The following is a 12,878-nucleotide window of genomic DNA, read 5'->3' as shown; positions in this document are numbered from 1 at the left end:
TTACCACATAAGGAAGGGAATAGTTTGCCATTTGAGATTAAAGGTTATTTGCGCTACAGTCATTTTGCCCTTCTCCCTCCATCGTTTCAGTGCAGTTGAGTGAATTAAAATAATACATTTGCAGAGCGTGACCACTTCTCCCCGAATTGGAAAATAAATGCTTTTCTGGCGACATTCATCACCAGTTATTTCAGTCTCTTTGTGGTTGGCAGTAAAAAAGCACTTAAATGCACATCAACAGAATAACAGTCATTTCCATGCATGTTTGCCCCCTTGTAGTTCTCATTAGCACTGTGCTCCCTCCCCCTCCCCCTTCCCCGTTAGGTCCCAGGGGCTTTCGCAGTTTAAAGAGTGCTCTTTATGATCATTGCCGGAGTCCGACCGCGCAGCCCGCAGTTCCGCAGACGACAGAGGCTCTCATTTGTAACTGTGAAAAACTATCAATTTCACGAAGGCTGAGGCAGCGGCTCCATCATCCCCCCTCCCCAACTCCCATCAGCTCCCTACTGAAAGAGAATTACTCAGATAGTTAGCACTCTCGCTGGGTTCCTTTTTGGGTGGCGGTGTGGGTATACGTGTCTGCGCAGGGTAAGAGCGCTGTAGGTATGTGCCCATGGCTCCCCGTGCCTGAACAAAAGTGAGTGCCCACAAAGGACTGGAGCCTGAAGTGAGACGGCTGGTTTCTGAACTTGAAAAACAGCCCTGTGAAGACCGAATCAAGGGTCCCCACTTTGCAGAGTGATCTTTTCTTACAGTTTGCTTCCGCTTAAAGTCATGTCTTGTGTGGTTGTGTTTTTTTGACAACTAAGAGAAGGTTTCAAATTAACTCTCCTGTAAAGAGTATCATGTATCGTGTATGATCTTCTTGTAAGCTGTTTAACCCCCTGATACAGTATGTATACTTGTCTTTAACTACTAGGTAAGTCACCCTGATATGTATCCTAGCGCTTCCTTTTTTTTGCACAGCAGTGACTTTTTGCTGGAGGACTTAGGAGGAATTGTTTATTTTGTGTTTTAAAATGCAAGGTTTTAAAGAAAATGTTTGTTCTATTGCTACTATTGCAACACACATCTATACCTATTCAATCAGCTATTTTTTTTAAATACTGTACCTTGATCAGGGGTACAGAGTGCTACAATTGGGATTTAAACTTCCGTTTACAAGTCCAGACCTTGACTCTGCCTATTGTCCCATTAAAGATGTAGCTTCTTCCTTCATAATATGAATGAAACTATTTTTACTATTTTTATTAAACTATTTTTAAGTCTCTCAATCATTATATAGCTGCTGTATCAAAAAGATTTAGTGACTATTACTATGGTTGTACCCAAGACCCAAGCAGACAAAAGAATAACTGATTTTCATTCATTAAGATCGCAAGTGTGAAAGCGGAGAATCGGAAGTTAAGAAAAAAATCTGATACTCTTAAACCATTCATCCAGTACAGGCACTTAATTGTAACTCAGGTTAAGTCCTTGTAGTGTAGGCATCACTGGTTCACTTCTGAGCTATGACCTGGATTCCCTAAGCACAGAATCACAATTTAGACAAGCTAATGGACTAGGGTATTATCAGCTTGTCACACAGCAATGACATGTAAGGGTGTCTTAGCGTTGCGGTGTTGCTTGTGAGGGGTCCATTCATCTTACAACAGATGCTAATTCTGTTATGGACAGATGAGGACTCACTACTCTCAAACTGGCCCTGGCAGTATGTGTATCAGCAGAGGTGGTGTTGCCCTCATCACTCTTATGCTAGTAATGGGAGTCATGGTGAAAAGCATCATCTGTTTACCAGTTCATATTAACAGGATATGCAAATCCAAAGTTATGTTATCTTTTTCTAACACAATTCAGTAGTAAATTGGTTGCTCTCTTGGTGGGAAAACTGGAAAAGAACAGTAAATTAGCTTGTTTATTTAGGTAAAGAAGAAGAAGGAGTTTGTGGTTTATAATACTGAATTTATAAACTATAAAAATATGCATCTCTGTATCAGATGTAAGAAATCACAGATACAGTGATAATTTGTTGGGGGTTGTGGTTGTATGAGTTTTAGTACTGTTTTCTTTATTGGATTATATTTAATTGGACCCAGTATGAACAAGTAAATGTTACCTGCATGTGAAATGTATGCTTTTAAAACCTTGCTTACATTTTTTATAAATTTCATGAAGCAGATCTGAATAAATGAATAGAATGGATTAGCAGTTTACATCACAACATTATACTGAAATACCATCACTGCATTTTGAATGAAAGGCAGCTGCAAAATTGCCTGACTATAGGAAATCATACCAAATACCCTTAACATGGAACAGTTCCATTTTTTAACATAGGTTAAGCACTCACTTCAGTCTTATCATGGGAACATACCAGAGTAGAAAAATTGTGAATTTAAAAAAAAAAGGTATACCTTATGCTTTCATGGCTAACATGCACTTTAGAAAAGATGTTTACTTCACTTTCTAGATATTTTTTTGTCATGATGTTGAAACAGCATGGTATCCTGTCACACCGTAACACTAAGTCACTTACATCAGTGACAGCATCATAAACTTTAGAATAATGGACCTTCTCTGTCCTACATCTCTGATGCTTTCAAACCTAAGTTGAGACTCCTAAGAGTATTAACATTTATCTTCTTTAAAAGCTCAACAGGACCGCGTGTATTGCTGGTATTTATATTATGGTACAGTACATTGCTCCTTCTTAATGGGAGCATTCTAAGCCATATCCCACAAGATGTAATTATAACTTACATATTCGATGGGGACACTATACTGTAACATCTTTAGCACTGTGCTATCCTTCAGATGAGACGAAAAAACCAAGGTCCTGACTCTCTGTGGTCATTAAAAATCCCTCGAAAAGAGTATGGGTGTAACCCCGGTGTCCAGGCCAAATTTCCCATTGGCCCTTGCCAATCATGGCCTCCTAATAATCCCTATTAGTGATTAAGGATTTAATTAGTGATTAAATCCCTAATCACTAATAGCTGATGTGTAGTGTGTCTGGTGCACTATGGCTGCCGTCGCATTATCCAGGTGGATGCTGCACATTGGTGGTGGTAGAGAGGAGTCCGCATTACCTGTAAAGCTCTTTGAGTGGAGAAAAAGCACTATATAAGTGTAAGCAATTATTATTATTATTATTATTATTATTATTATTATTATTATTATTATTATTATAAAGTGCTGTCAGAGTAGGACATCCCCCTAAGCCAGTGTTTGAATCAAGGACTATCACTCACAATATCCAACACCACATTAGAAGAATTTACAAGACGTAGTAAGATTATGGGCTTCCACCATCATTTGGGGTTCATAATAAGATATATATAAATCTGGTGGTGTCTGTCACACCCTGGGTTTAATATAATGTTCTTGAATAATGCGAGATAACTTTTATCTTTTACTGCTTTTACTATGGTATAATTGTCTCATTATCTAAGGCGAGCTAAGATTGAAAGAAGCAATACCATCCACATACAGTACACAAAATATCCATTTTTTTAAGGACCAAACTGTCCAGCCTAAGAGCATTTCACTCCCTCCTTCGGTGTCTGATACACATTTGAGGCAGCCTTCTGCACCTGCAGGGCTGAAGCAGTAGCCACCATTGGGTCCAGCAGCATAAGAGTCTCTTTCCTTCCCACACTGAAATGAAAGCCATGTGATAAGAATGAAACTCCTAGAGAATTAGAAGTGTGATCTCCTTTGTCTGTCACTAGATACCTTAAGGGACAGAGCTGACTAAGTGGTCTGTGACTAAAGTTGTGTGCAGTGCAGCCACCTCTCAGGACAGTTCACAGAGTAGTGTGTCCTCTAGGTAATTCAGGGCAGCTACCATCCCCTTGGAAAACCCAAAAAATAAGAGGAAGAGTGTACATGTTCTCTGGTAGGTCAGTATAACTGAAGAGGCCTTGTCCTGGAAAACAAATCAAATATACTATCTGTGTCTTGGGCAGATGGGATGTGAAAATATTCATCCTTTAGGTCAACTGTAGTGGCCTACACTGGAGTCAATTGGAATATAGTAGACCCATTGGAGTATATTAGAACATAAGAGAAACTGGGAAAGTGAGGCACTTTTTTACACAAAAGGCTATGGAAATCTAGAACATGCTACCCAGCCATGTTCTTGATACTGGTACTCCTAGCTTCATTCAAGAAGTGACTGGATAGGATTCTACATTCCTTTTTTAAACAATTAGATGCTAAAAACCAAATGGACTAGATGGGCCAGGTAGACTCCTCTTGTTTGTAACCATTTTTATGTTCTGATATTCTCAATATTTTTTTATCTGACTATCTTCACTACTTAATTTAAATGACATGGGTCCAAGAAAGAAGAAAAATCAATCAGTGTGTTTCAAATGGAGAAAAAATACATCAGATTTAGTTTAACCAGTTTTAATCTTGGACAAAATAATTAAAAAGGGTCAGCAGCAAGAATGCCACACAAAAGATGCTGTATTGCAGATTCGGAAGCTCAGAAGCAAAAGGAAATTGAGTTCGGCTAAGTTCTCAAGTACTTCAAAACGACATTCTCTTGAAATGAAATTCTGTTCTTATTTGGTTTCTTCATTTTCCACTCATCTCCAAATTGTTGGGCTTTTTATTAATATGAAAGGTATTTTACAGTATGTTTAAAATGAATGTTATCAATTTTAACAATGTCACAGGGTTTGTCATGGATTTGAAAAAATGTGAATTTGAATAAAATAAATTCTTGCTGTACATTTTATTAATCGTTAATTTCTGTATTTACAGGCATTGATGGTGCATTTGGTATGAATGGAGAGGGTGCTTTATATCCTGTATCACAGTTTAAATGCCAGGGATTTTGATTTTGTTGCTGGTTTCTAATGAAATTTGACATTTAGTGGTGAGAGAGCAGCAACGCAGGATCAAGGCTTGATTACCGTGCTCTAATTGATGATAATAAGGGGAGTCTGTGATTGTTTCTAATTTTGCTATTAATTGTAATGAAGGATTTGATTGAGGATAAATTTGGTACAGTGCCGAGGGCGCAGAATTATTCAGCTCTGCATCCGGTGCCTCTTGAATTACTCCAAGTGGAATATCTTTATCTGTCTGCCTGAGATGTGTTAAAGTTACAGCCCCCTCTTTGTTAGCATTCTTCATCACAAAACCTGTTTATACTCTAATCAGCCTGCTGTATTATAATGTAATGTAATCACAGGTCAGCCTAAGGCAAAGATCTCAAGATACCTATTCCACTATACAGTGTAGTATGTAGTGAGCTGATTAAAAAGCAGTGTTAAATGGCTCAGGCTCAAAACAGTATTTTATTAGGTACTAGCTGGAATGTAACAAAGAAGCTCATTTTGCAGTTGCGTAGGACCAAGATTTCATTTCTTTCTAAAAGCAAGAAGATGTAAGTTGGCAGCATTCATGCTAGTTGGCTATTGAAATGCTGGGCTCCAGACATGTCTCTTTTAGATTATATAGAGCACTGTGTAGTGAATATTTATTGTATTATGTAAACATTACACCTTTTTCAGTGTTGTATTTTTCTCTGATTTGTTAATTAAACCAACCTTACATCTTAACATTCAAAAACTCTTTCAAGCACAGATTGCATTCTGTTAAATCAATCACATCAACACAGCTATTGGTGAAATCTGAAAAAATGAACTTTGGCTCTTCATTGTCTTGAACTTGTTTTCATTTTCATCTTGTAGATATTCATCATAGATTTGTGCACTTTCTTATTGTACATTGTACACTTTCTTTTAATGACAATGCTGCCTATACTTTTGGCTGAGTTAGTAAGCATAAATCTCTTTATCAATAACTTACACCAGTGGTTCTCAAACTGTGGTACATGTACCAGCAGTGGTACGTGGAGTGCCGCCAAGTGGTACGCCAAATGACCCTGGAACTGTCGTGTGCGCTGAAAAATCGGGACGGGTTTTCATATTTTGTATTTAAATACGCATCGAATACGCAGCCTACGTACTATGATACAGCGCGCGCTAATACTTCAGTGGACACAAGAGATACTCTGTAATTCTATACCACTCTATAGGAATGCGTGCTACGGATGCAAATGACCAATTGTATTTAAAAAAAAGCTACTGTATCTCCAGCAAATAAGGAGAAAGGAGAATGTGCGGGATTTTGGAACAATGCTAACGTTGTAAATACAGGAATGCATAGAAATACGTGCTACGAACGCAGGTAATCTTGTGAGCACACGAAAGCGTGATAACAGAAAAATCTTTAAGAACTGTTCTAATTTGAGAAAAATACACCGAGCGTCTCTGTGTTTTGCTCCCATGCGCATGAAATAAAAACTTTAAATAAATACGGAAATAAAAACGGAAACGCGGAAAAATGCAAGCTTGCAGATTGCTAAAGCAGGTAAGCTACACTATTTTTGAAGAACCTTATTTACCTTGGCAAAAGAGCTGGCACGTATTATGTGTAGAGAAAAAGCTGCTAAACAGCTCGACCTGCTGCCCCCCTCCCCCTGAAAGACACAGTCATTCATAGAATTATTTAAATGAAGGATTATATCAAAAGTACACTGATAGAGCGCGTTAAGATGAGCAGATGTTTTTCACTGCAATTAGATGAGTCTGTAGTCGATTTTGCCAATTTGCTCGTTTACAGTACGTTAGATACGAGTCTGAGGGCATGTCCCATGAAGACTTTCTGTTCTGTAAACCGCTACCAACAGGAACTACAGGAGAGCACATATTTCAGCTTCTGAATGAATTTATCGAAGAGAATGGCCTCGACTGGATAAAATGCGTCTGAGTTTGTACAGACGGTGCTAGAGCAATGACAAGCCGACATAACGGTGTAGTCGCACGAATTAGATAGGTTGCTCCAGAAATTAATGTACGCATTACAACATCCACCGCGAGACCTTTGCCGTCAAGAAAATGCCTGACTATTTAATATCTGTTAGACTCTGTTTTTAATTGTATCAAGGCTCGAAAAATTAATTCACATCTGCTTTGCTCAACTAAACAGGCTCACCCCTCTCACTGAAATGGTGCTTTTTTATTAGTTGTTGTTAATGTTTTTTTCTGTAAAATACTTTGAGAAGCCACCTTTAAAGGCGCTATATCAAATTAAGTTTATTATTATAATATTTATTATATGTATGTGTGAGTGTGTGTAGCACGCGCGCTCATGTTGGTCATTGTTGGAGAATTTCAGGTGTTCCTATGAGAAGATGACTTGTAGGTGGTACTTGGATGCTTTGGTTGGATTAGGGGTGGTACTTGGTCCAAAACGTTTGAGAACCACTGACTTACACGTTTGACTTAATACGCAAATATTGAACATACACTAAATGCACTGAATAATTCTGAGATAAATGCATTTAGGTCATATACCTGTATTCAGTACATCAGGGGAGTAATTCATATCGACTCCATCTGTTTTACCATAGCAGTAAAGACTTAACGCCTTATGCTTTTTTCCAGTTCATAAATAGGGTTTACTGGCATGGCAGTTGAATTAACACAACAGAATGCAAAGCACCCTTTTTTCATTATTTGCCTTTGGTAAAATTCTGCATAAATAGATAAATAAGATCCTCACATCAGTTAGCTACTAGCAACCAAACTAAATAAGATGAACTGAATAGTCCCCTCTCATTTTTAAAACGTCTTGTGTAACTGAAATATTTTTTTTACGTAAAAGAAAGTGTACAGTAGTCTATGGATTATAAATTCAGTAATTCCATTTATTTAGGACAGTGATATATAGTTTAACTTAAAATTACCTATGCTACTTTATTATCAGAGAATTAGCACTAATCTACTGCATTACTATTTTTTATCTAATAAAATGTGAGAATAGTTGTGATATCATAAATGTTCCTCCATAAAACAATTCTGGAACATTGATATTAATAAACTTCATCACTCACATTTTTCATGTTCCGGGAAGATGCTGTTACCTTTGTTACAAGTGATTTAGATGATTGTTTTCACCTTTCTTTATTTTATTGTAAACTTGACATTAACAGCCATCCCACAGCTCCTTTTACTATCATCTTCCTCGTCAAATTTGGGCTCTTTCATCCAAAGTTTTGTAAGTTCTGAGCTTTGGTTGCTTTATGCATGCTGCTAATTTTCTGTCACTGTGTTATTCACAACATAATTGTCACATTATTTATCCAGGCAGTGGTTTAACAGGTGAAAAGCCTGTCACTGTAGGCAATATGGACAGTCTGTCTTATGAATTATGTGTAGAAAAGATAATAAATAAATTGGCTCGAATAACACATTATTTTCTCCACATTATTTTGTTTGGTTTTTTATTTTGATTCTCACCATTAGTCACTGTACACTATCACCAATGGGAGAAGTGTATTATTATTTTTATTTTTTTTAACAATGAATAGCTGGATCATTGCAAAATATCTAAAATACTTTTTAATTTATATATGCATGAAGCATTCCTTGTTTGTGCCTCCCTTGTCCTTTTATTTCTTTCTGTGTGGTCTTGAGGTACAGGTGGAAGGCACAAGAGTCCTTTTCCGGAACATTAAAGCCTAGAATTGATAATTAAAAGTGATTATGACACAGCTCTCCCTCAGGAATTTCCCCCCTTTAACCTGAAGCCACATTAAATAAATGTAGTTTGACATGCTACAACCATCTTTTTCTGTGGAACCATAAGGAGCAGTGCTGCAGGCCTCAGACAGGACAGACGCTGGGGAGGAGGCTCATTCGGCCTGCACTCCCCCAGCTGTCTCTGTTAGCTAATGACTTCTCTCTAGGGGGGCTGTGGGGGCCCTGGCAAATTAAACCAGACACCCCGCTTAATGTTACGTAGGGGCGCTGAACCGGTGTTACCAGAATTCTTTCCAGGCTTTAAACTTATAGCTCTGTGCATTTTATTTTCTGTTTTATTAATAAGGAATTAAAATATTGGGTGTTATCATAACTCATAAGTATACTTTAGCATATTGTGTTCAAATGTCTAAGAACCGATGGTCAATTCAATTGGGTATTTTGTTCAATTTCATTTGAAGTAAAATTAAGATATATGTAGTGAAGACTGCCAATAGGTGTTTAAAAGATATAGAGAAGTAAAAAAAAAAGAAGCTTGGAAGTAAACCTCTTCCAAATGGTGGCCTAAGCAGTATATTTATTATTGAGTAGTGTGCAGTATCTGAATAATTGTAAGAACAGTAAACTTTAAAGACCATGTCTAAACATCTCATTACCTGCTTTCCATATCACTTCATGAAGTGCATCCAGATATAAAAAAACAAAAGTAAAACTTTATTCATAAAAAGATTTGAAAAATCATACGTTTAATGCTTTTCTTAATAATTTTGTTCAGCCAACTCCTGATATACTGTAAAAAGGAAGCTTCAGATATTTGTAAAAATAGTCGTATGCTTATTTTATTCACTCTTTCATTTCTTACAGCTACAGTTGATGGGATAATGAGAAGGAATGTTTAACTTGAATACAGAAGCAGTTTTCAGAGATGGACAGTCCATCTCAAAAACCAGAACCAGAATTCCTGGTAGAAAGTGTCTTATCCACTGTGCTGAAGCCAAAAGTAGAATTGTAAATAATCTTAAAATTTCAACAATCACAGATTTTGCAAATCAGCCTTTTACTGATGCTAACTTATTACTCACTTGTGCTCCTAAATCATCTTGTGGCTGTGTTCTTCAAAAGAAACAAGGAACATTTTTATGTAATACTTGACATAAATTGTTCAAGGACCAGTGTTACGTTTAAGACAAAACAAGCTGCCATGTTATTACCTGTAAGTGCAAGTGGAGTATATTGTATCAGAATCAAAATTCCCAAGATACAGGAACTATTGAGTTTTTCTGTTTGTGTTTGAAAACAAACGAGGAACCTGGCCTTTAGCCGGAGGTGTTGAGGGACTGTCAACTGCACATCTTCTGCTACCCGCTGTGCCCACTGCAACCCTTAAGATAACACTGGCTCTGCTGTCAGAATAAGTAATGGCCAAATTAGTGTTGATATTGTACACTGGCTAATAGCACCGAACACAGTAATTATGAAATGAACAACTATGGGGATGGAATGTCCCCACCCCCTTTCCAAAGCCACACAAAATCTTGTACCTCGCCCTCACCAAGGGCCAGATTAAATAAATGTAGTTTGACACACTACAATGAACCTTTTATGTTAAACAATGAAATGCTGCCACTGTCATGCTGGGTCTGTTGAGGCCAATATGGGTGCGCTCATTTGGCATTGCTGCCCCCGGCTGTCTGGGAAACCTAATGACGGTCCTGAGGGGGTGATGGGAGGTAATGGCTCCCTCGGTGCTGTCAAAAACAGGCACCAGGAAGGATGACTCTGACCAGGCATACCCACCCCTACCCAACCGAGGAGCAGGTTAATATCACATTTGTAAAATCACTTACAAGAAGCATCACCTGCATTTAGCCTCGGCCATTCATGGACACTTATATAGAAAGCTTCGCCCTTGGCTACCAAAATACCCATTTATTACTAAATGCTGGGCAAGACTTCAGCTCACATTTGCAGTTTTTCCATTGTTTGCTTCCTATTTTTTTTTTATTCTTGTGGTATTATGTTATATTGTGTGTCATTCTCTTGTTTCCTTTTTCGTCACATTTGGTAGAACACTTTTATGGTGCTAAGTTCCTGATGTTAACAATTGTCATTGTTGAAATATTTTATAGGATTTTGTGTGGTTATTACAGTATGAATAACATGTATGTACTGATTTTTCTCAATTTATCATAAGCAAAGTGTGGAGTTCTAACCATTTTCCATTAAAGAACACTGCAGAAGAAATAAGTAAAGTATGATAAACCATTTAATTAGTTCTGTAATATGAGCATAATAGATAGATGACAAACAGAATTAGCCACAAATTGTTTTGAAACAGATGTTCTTGAAATGCACATTTTCAATGAAGACTTGCAGAACTACAGACCCTTTTTACAACGTCCCATTTGGTTAAAATTGCAAAATTTGATATTTTATTCAGAATGTGAATGTTCAAACTGAAGACTTCTAATGTTAAGAGTAATTATAGAAAATGTAAAAAAAAAATTAAACATTCATACCTGTGAACTCACTTGGTGAATACACCTTTGGCAGTAGTTATAGCGCAAGTCTTTTTTGGTAAGTCTCTGTCAACTTTGCATAACGGATTGGTGCAATATTTATCCATTCGTCTTGGCACATTCACACAAGCTCTCAAAAGAAGAGATTCTCAATAGGCCAAGTCAGGACTTTGATCGAAAGTATATTCATTTTCTTGTTCCTAAGGCCAAAGCATCACTGAAATGCCTTGTTCTTTTGGTCATTGTCTTGCTGAAAGGTGATTTTTCATCCCAGGTTTAAAGACTGAAACTATTTTCCTCTAGTATTTTCCTGTATTTTTATTCTGTCCATTTTCCCTTTTATTTGAACAAACTTCAGGTTCAATGCTGAGGAGAAGCATCCCCATAACTGTCACTACCATGCTTGACAGTAGGGATGGTGGTAACTGGGAGATATTCTGTGTGGGGTCTGTACCAGACATTTACACCAAATAATTCAAATTAGTGCTCCTCTGCTCAAAACACCTTTTGCCACATTTTAAGATACTTTCTTCTAAATCCCAGTGTGGGCTGTGAGATTACTTATTTTCAGTAATGGTTTTATTCTTGGCTCTCAGTCATACAGTATAGTTTTATGAAGTGTTCTGGATATTTGTGAGGTGGTCTTGATATTTGTGAGGTGTTCTTAATATGTGTTTACTGATGCACATTTTCTCAGCCATTACACTTTAGCTCTTCAAAGTTAACCTTGGACTCACAGTAGCATCCCTCACCACCTTGCCTGGCTGCTCAGTTTGGAGAGATGTCCTGATCTACGCACTGTCATGGTGCAACAAATCTTCCATATCTGGATGATTGAGTAGACCATGCCAATATGTATATTTAGACACTTTTAAAATTGTTGTACCCTTTTACTGATCTGGCATTTCAGTAACTCAATCCTTGACTTGCTTTGAAATCTTGTTAGTCTTCGTTGTTTGACACTGTGCTTGAAGTTCACTACCTGAACAAGAAACCACACAAAGACAGGTGTTTTAATTCTGAGATCTTGAGAACTACTGTTATTGCATACAGACAAAACCCATTTAGATAATTGTGTGGCTCGTTAAGTCATAATGTGCACCTTAATTTGGGTTTGCCACAGCAAAGGTTTTGAATACTTAAGCAATTATGACTGTTCCATTTTTCTTTCATAGTTATCTATTTCCGATTGTGTTTCTTGGTTTGAATGTGTACAGAATGATGTGTATGCTATATAACAAATATTAATCACTACCTCAAAGTGTCATGACTGGAAGCTTTAAAGCAACATAATATTGAAAACTGTTCAAGATTCTAAATACTTTTACAAGGGACTGTAGTTGTTTTAGTTGCTTTAGACCACTCTGCTGTACACATAAATAATGAAATTTGTAATTTGACATCTCTGGTGTCTCATGATGTTTCGTCATGGTAATTTGATTTTAACTGACCCTTTCAATGTACTTTGAACATCAAGACATCAGTAGTTAGAATTTCATACCTAGTGTATTATTACCATTGTATACTTTATTATTCTTTTTAGTCTGCTTTTGAAAAATGGATGAAGATTTTTGTACTTTTTTGCAATAGGAAATGTATGTTATTACAGGTATGAGTATTATAGGACGTAAATCTCTTTTTATTGTTTCAGATTTTTCTGTTTTTTGTGTACTTTAGTTTTTTTCACTTCATTTGATTACATAACTGTTTTCTTAAGCACTACAGTATATTTCTATATTTTCTGAATGGGTATCTGGAGTTTTATGATTGGGTAGTACAGTACAGATGTGAAATC

At 37.0% G+C, this 12,878-nt stretch overlaps 1 protein-coding gene across 3 annotated transcripts in view; it reads left to right on the top strand.

Annotated features, from left to right (window-relative positions):
- agap3 (ArfGAP with GTPase domain, ankyrin repeat and PH domain 3) overlaps nt 1–12,878 on the top strand; it is a 274,086-nt gene that overhangs the window by 213,885 nt on the left and 47,323 nt on the right. The window lies entirely within an intron of this gene.

This window comes from Lepisosteus oculatus, chromosome 6 (assembly GCF_040954835.1).
Source record: "Lepisosteus oculatus isolate fLepOcu1 chromosome 6, fLepOcu1.hap2, whole genome shotgun sequence".
Lineage (NCBI taxonomy): Eukaryota > Metazoa > Chordata > Actinopteri > Semionotiformes > Lepisosteidae > Lepisosteus > Lepisosteus oculatus.
This window is presented reverse-complemented; position numbering and strand designations above follow the sequence as displayed.